At 46.2% G+C, this 7,132-nt stretch overlaps 1 long non-coding RNA gene across 1 annotated transcript; it reads left to right on the forward strand.

Annotated features, from left to right (window-relative positions):
• The first annotated feature begins 1,156 nt into the window (after positions 1-1,156).
• On the forward strand, positions 1,157-6,554 carry LOC129147229 (uncharacterized). The gene is made up of 3 exons (XR_008554587.1): positions 1,157-1,407; positions 5,673-5,751; positions 6,154-6,554. It is a non-coding gene; the product is annotated as an uncharacterized LOC129147229 (long non-coding RNA).
• The last annotated feature ends 578 nt before the right edge of the window (positions 6,555-7,132 follow it).

The raw sequence follows: 7,132 nt of genomic DNA on the forward strand, positions 1-7,132 counted from the left end.
ATTTTGTGTATGATTCAGTGGGGTTCACAGCTCTCCCTCCCCGCTCTCCCCCGACACTAGATTCCAAGTTAAGAATCCTGCTGTAAGATATAGGGAGTCATCTGAAGTTTTAAAGCAGAAGAGTATTAAGATCAGCCCTGGCCTGTGTGGCTCAGTGGCTAGAGCACTGGCCTGAGCACCTCAGTGTTGCAGGTTTGAATCTTGGTCAAGGGCAGGTACCTCAGTTGCGGCCCCAGTTGAGGCTCGTGCAGGAGGCAATCAATTGATGTGTCTCTCTCACATCAATGTTTCTCTCTCTCTCCCCCTCCCTTATACTCTTTCTCTAAAAAAAAAAAAAAAGCAAACAAAAATAATGGAGAAGAGTGTTAAGATCAGATTTGATTTTTTTGGAGGAAAATACTGGGTCCTGGAGAAGGAAACCATGTGTGGTTCTCAAATCTGACTGCCCATTATAATCATCTGCTCCAGCTTCACTCCCCAGATATTCTGATTTTATTAGTCTGGGAGAGGGCCAGGCATCAGGGTTTTTAAAAAATATATGTTTTTATTTTATTATTAAAATGTTTATATTGATTTCAGAGAGGAAGGGAGAGAAAGAGATAGAGAGATAGAAACACCAATGATGAGAATAATTGATTGGCTGCCTCCTGCATGCCTTCTACTGGAGATCGAGCCCACAACCCGGGCATGTGCCCTGACTGGTAATTGAACCGTGACCTCCTGGTTCATAGGTCAACTCTCAACCAACTGAGCCACATCAGCCAGGGCCCAGCATCAGGATTTAAAAACCTTTCAGGTGATTGTAATGTGTAGCCAGATTTGAAAACCTCTGAATTAGGTTCAGTGTTAGTCAGCTGGAGAGAGGAGAATAGCAGCAGAGTAGGAATGGGAAGGAGAAAAGAGGAAAGATTTGTCAACCCTGAGAAAGAAAATACCTACTAAGAAGAGTTCCTGGTGGCTAACTGGGCTCAAAGTTAAAAACAGAGCTTAATAGCTATTTCTAAACAGGTGCCTCTCACATAAACCACACTTCAGGGAAAAGCCTGCACTAAGGTGCCTGCCTCCCACACTAAACTGTCCGTCTGCCCTGTGTTCCTGGCAGGTGAGCCAGTTCTTATAAAGGAGTACCTGAGTCATATTTCAACCAATAGGACTGAGACTTTTTCCATCCAGTTGGAGCTGTATTGACCAATCAGAGTGGCCCCATTCTGACCAATAAGGACAGTGCTCTTTGGACCAACCAAACTGCGAGGATTTGGAGTCCTCATCTGCATGAGGACAGACCAATCAGGTGGGCCTGGGCCTGGGCCTGGGCCTGCAAAGATAGTGCTACTGGACTGAACCACAGCAGAGCAGAGCTGTCTAGCTGGAGAGGGACCAGGATCCGGGATTTCTCTGCATATACTAGTAAGTAAGTTCCCCTGTGGCGTGGGGAGTGCACTTTCCCTTCCCACCAAAGACTAAAGACGGGGCTGGGGCTGGGCCTGGGGCTGTGAAGACAACGCTACTGGACTGAACCACAGAAGAGCAGAGCTGTCTAGCTGGAGAGGGCTACCTGGTCCAGGATCACCTCACAGCCATGCTACATCACAATTGAGCTGTTTGCCCGGAACAGTTGCCTTCTTCATCAACCCCAAATTGGGGATTCCTGTTGGTGTTGAATTAGCACCAATGACCACTGGTTGACAAGTTCCAGAAACATTCTGGAGAGATAATCAATAAGCCTGTGTGACTAATTAGATGTAGTGAGAGAAAAAGGTGTGAGGTCATCCCATTAACCCAGACAGGAGGGGAGGAGGTGTTTACGTTTTGTTTATTATTTATTGTTTTTTTCTTGAATATGTAGGAGGCAGGAGTTGGCAAGGAAAAAAAACCCACCAGTTTATTCAACAAACATGTACTTAATAAAGATAGTCCTGACTTCACAGTGGTTTGACTTACAAATTTTCCTCTTTCCGATGGTGCAAAAGCAATATGCATAATGAATTATTTGAGATAGTCAACACTTTATTATAAAATTGGCTTTGTGTTATAATATGGCTTTGCTCAACTGTATACTAGTGTAAGTGATCTGGGCATGCTTAAGGCAAGCTCAGCTATGGTGTTTGGCAGGTTATGTATATAGTAAATGCATTTTCAACTTACGATAGTTTCAGCTGACAATGTGTTCATTGGTATATCACCCAATCTTAAGTCAAGGAGCATCTGTATACATTTACTCAGTGCAAACGGATTTTGTTTGCCTGTGGAACATGGAAGTGTCACACAGGCAGCTGCAAATACCAGTGCAAGGAGTTGTCAGTCATCCGTTCATGGCCAGCTGGTTGTGGAAGGGTACAGATGAGATCATTCAGGAGGCCAGAGGAGGAGACAAGACCACCAGTTCTGGAACTGAGAGGGTCATGGACTCTTGAGGCCGCACAGAGGGAGAGGAAAGCACTTGTGCGGGATGGTGAGGGCCAGGAAAGAGGCAAGAGTTTGCAGAAGCAGTGGATGGGCGGCCATTGTGTAAAACAGAGCAGAGAGAGAAAGCCTGAGGCGAGGACCTGGAGGAGCAGGCCCTGGGCTTGATAATTAGGAGGTGGCCATGGCTTTGGAGACAGTGGCAGGGACAGAAGCCAAATTCCAGTGGGTGCAGGCAAGAAGAAAGTGAGGAAGCGCGAGCATCGGTGTAGGAAGTTTGGGGTGAAAGCAATGAAAGCAGTAGTCGGAGGGGAGGAAGGGTGGAGGATGAGAGCTTTCTTTTAGGTTGGAGTGGCGTTATTGTAGTCTGAGGGGAAGGAGCCAGGCTGGAGGAAGCCATGAAAAATACAGACGAGGGAGGAGACGGCCGGTGGAGCCAGGGCTCAGCTCCGGCAGGCAGCCCAGGCCTCACAAACACGGGGAGAAGAATTGCTCTTGGATAACAGCAGGGATATTGTTCCTTTGAGGCAGAAGAAAAGGAGTTTCGAGAAAGGTCCAGTCCTTCTGCCTGGGAAGCCATCCACGGTCGTTTCTGTCTACAAGACAGCCCCCTAGCCATCCATTCTCCTTTCCAGTCCCAGTTCCCAGAATGCAACCTGTTCCTCCCCCCTCGGATGCTGCCACCGCTCCCGACGGAGGCTGGCTGGAGAGTAGCTGTAACATCTGAGGCTTCACCTTCGTGTCTCCAAAGGAGAAGCTGGGCCTTTCTGTTTGGAGTTGATGGTGACTCACTCTGCGCAGAGAATCCAGCTGAAGTCACAGGAGTCATGGATTCTCACGGTTCCTCAGTCACTAACGCTGGTCCCTTTTTCCTTTTCCTCTCCTCTCTCAGCTTCTCACATGGCATCTTGCTTCCAGGTGCTTTTTTTAAAAATATATATTTTATTGATTTTTTACAGAGAGGAAGGGAGAGAGATAGAGAGCTAGAAACATTAATGAGAGAGAAACATTGACCAGCTGCCTCCTGCACACCCCCTTACCGGGGATGTGCCCACAACCAAGGTACATGCCCTTGACCGGAATCGAACCTGGGACCTTTCAGTCCGCAGACCGACGCTCTATCCACTGAGCCAAACCAGTTTCAGCTGCTTCTAGGTGCTTTGCTGATTATCCCCTTTTTCCCAAAAGGCTTTCTCCTGCCCGGCAGGTGTGCTCAGTGGTTGGGCATGGACCCATGCACCAGGAGGTCACAGGTTCAATTCCTGGCCAGGGCACATGCCTGGGTTTTGGGCTTGGTTCCCAGTAGGGAGCAGGCAACCGATCAATGTTGAGGCTTCCCTCTCATTGATGATTCTCTCTCTCTCCCTCTCCCAGCCTTTCTCTCTAAAATCAATAAAATCATATTTTTTAAAAATAAAGGCTTTCTCTGCCTGGCATTAAGGACATTAAATCTCCTTGTTGTCCTCCTGCCCACATCCCCCTGCCCAGGGCTCTGTCCCAAGCTCTTCTTTTTCCCAAATACGCTCCCTCGCTGGGTCATCTCATCCAGTCCCATCACTTTAACTCTCCTCTCTGCTGACATAAGAAATGTCTAAACCTGTGGAGAGTTTTCTGAAGAGTCTATTTGAGCCGAACTGATGACAATTGCCAGGAAGCAAGCTCTCAAATGCTCTGGAGAATAACAGTTTTGCAGTTTCTTTATGCATTGGAAATTAGGAGGGAATGTAAGGAATATTACATGAATATGGGAGAAAGCAAGATGGGGATTGGGATTACAGCAGAGATTTTCAACTGGTGTGCCACAAGAATTTTTAAGACATGCAATACCTGACGATTTAGTCAGGGGCACTGACCTCTTTTTCCTTAGATTGTCAAATTAAAAAATGACAACAGCCAACAACGAAAACCATTAGGTGTGAATGAATCAAAATTTTACCTACTTTTTGTCAGATTGGCAAAAAGTGTATTTCTTGGTGTGCCAAAAAACTTTAGTAATTCATTTATGTGTGCCATGAGGTGAGAAGGAGGTTGAAAATCGGATTATGAAGAAGTTAAGATTATGTGCCCTCTTGAGAGTGGTTATGCCTTTAAGAGGTTATTACTTCTGGCATTTCTAAGGTGTGTTGACCTAGATGCACAAGATCAGTTGGTAGGGCTGGCTTAAAACCTTCACTAAAGAAGTTATAGGCCTGGGGCGGGACTACCCACCATCATCTGCCCCGTTAGGAATTTAGGATCAGATCACCCTGTGAGGTTACTTTCCATAGAACCCCTTTTTTATCCACATCTCTGTGGTGAAGTCTCCCCAGTTCTGACCTCTCACTTCAACACCAGAACTCCCCTCCTTGTAGCTGACATTTTCATGTGGATGTCTCATAGGCCTCTCAATCTTAACATGCCCAAATTTTCTTCCCCTCCATCTGCCCTCCCTCTAATTCAATATATGCTGGTAATTTTTCCTCGTTTGTTTAACCAAAATCCAACTCATCCTTGATTCTTCTCTTTCACTGGTCTCCCAAATGGAATCCACCCGTAAATCCTTTTGACTCGACATCTAAAATATATTGAAATCTGTCCATGCCCTCCATCTCCAGTCTAGATCAGTGCTACTCAAAAAAGTGGTTTGCAGAGCAGCAGAGTCAGCAGCACCTGCGAGCTTGTTAGAGATGCAAAAATCTTGCCCTGACTGGTGTGGCTCAGCTGGTTGGAGCTTAGTCCCATAAGCTAGTTTCATTCTGAGTCAGGATACATACCCAGGTTGCGGATTCGATCCCTGGTTGGGGCATGTGTGGGAGGTAACCAATCTCTCTCTCTCTCTCTCTCTCTCTCTCTCCTCTCTCCCCCTCTCTCCCTCTTTCCTTTCCTCTCTCTCCCTCTTTCCCTTCCTTTCCTCTTTCTCAAATCAATTTTAAAAATTAAAATTACTTAAAAAAAGAAATTAAAAAATCTCGAGAACCAGAAACTCTGGGATGGGAACCTTCGGAGGATTCTGAGGCTCCCTAAAGTTTGAAAAGCACTACTCGGCTACAAGCCTTTGTGACCTCTGCCCAAGCCACCTCAATAACCTCCCGCTGGCCTCCAGATTGACTGCTTTGCCTCACTACAACCTGTTCTCCCAGCAGCCAGATTGATTGTTCCTAAGAGAAAAACAATTAGATCAGATTATGTCACACATGTACACACCCTCCCCTTCCCCATCACCAGTTTAAAACCTCCCATAGCTCCCCACTGGACATAGTACAATCCAGCTTCTCTTTTCTGGTCCACAGAGTCCCAGGGTGAGACCTGGCCACACCTACCACTCCTGCCTCTGCCAGGACCTCCCTTCCCGCTTCCTCCAGCCTCCAGGTAAACGGCCCCTCCCTTCGACAGGTGCACCCAGCTTGTTCCCGAGGTGTACTGGCTGTTCCTCTGTCTGTGGTGCTCTTCCCTTGAACTTGAGTAGCTGATTTCCTCCTGCCATTGACTTCTCTTGGAAAGTGGCACCTTTAGCGAGACCTTCCTCATCTAACCGATCCAAAGGAGCCCCTCTACCAAACGGCGTGGTTTTAACCCTCTGCATAGTGCTTACTGCTAGCAATTAAAATGTTGTCTTGTTTACTTATTGACAAATGCAATCTAAATATTATGAGAATAGGGACCAGGTTCGTCTTGTTCACTGCCGCGTGCGACCACCGGGAACTGCCTGGCACATAGAAGATGCTCAATAAATATTTACTGAAGGAACTTGACTTTCTTCCTTATTTGTAGGCCTGAGGCTGCTGTGTGGGAACCAGTGTCCACCAGATGCCCACGTACTCCTCTCGGGTGGCTGTGTGTCTAGGAGCCTGCAGGCAGTGCCTCGTCTCCGTGGCCCTGGTCCACGTGATGGTGTGGTCCCCACAGAGCACATCTCACGAGGAGGCAAGAACCCAAGAAGACATTAACCTCAACAGGAGGCGAGAATGTGAGGGGAAGTCAGCAGGCTACTTCCTTGGAATTTCAGGGAGGAAATCTGAGTCGATGCCTGAGGGCCTCTATTTTTGTTGTGTGGTTGTTGAGCAGTAGGGGAAGTTGCCTAGTTTTTAACCTTTTGCACTCGGATGTCGAGTGTGACTCGACACGGTTAGCATCGGTAGCAGCTCGTATGTCGAGCCACACTCGACACGTAGTTTCACCGCGGGGGCGGGGGAGGGGGATTTTTGTCTATTTTTCCAGTATCTTTTCTTGTTTTCATTAGCACGAAAGGACAAGTAAAATGTAAATGCCGTCTCAACTGATGCCACCACCTAAGCTTCACCAATGGCATCTTCAAAGGCTATTTGTTTCTAAGACACATCAGTCACATGAAAAAGGTTAGACCAGTACACTAACTTCCAGGGGTAGATTATTATTCACTAACTTAGAGCAACGTTTAGATGGAAAGCTCCATATAATCACACCTCACCCTAACAAAAAACGCAAAGATTGTGTTGTTTGTTCTAACAGAAAAATCAAAGGAGGAAGAAGAGAGACAATTTATATTTGCAAAACATGTGAATGTAAACCAGGTCTTCATGTGGGTGAATGTTTCAAAAAGTATCACACCATGAAAAATTATAGAGATTAAAATTACTCTTTGAATGTATCAATAATTTGAAATATAAAAAAGTCCAAATAAATAAGTTTGTATGAAAAGAGACTCCAGTTTTTTATTCTACTTCCGCGCTTTGTAAAATCTGGGGTATTTAAAAAATTAAATCCCGAGTAG

This window comes from Eptesicus fuscus, chromosome 19, assembly GCF_027574615.1.
Source record: "Eptesicus fuscus isolate TK198812 chromosome 19, DD_ASM_mEF_20220401, whole genome shotgun sequence".
Lineage (NCBI taxonomy): Eukaryota > Metazoa > Chordata > Mammalia > Chiroptera > Vespertilionidae > Eptesicus > Eptesicus fuscus.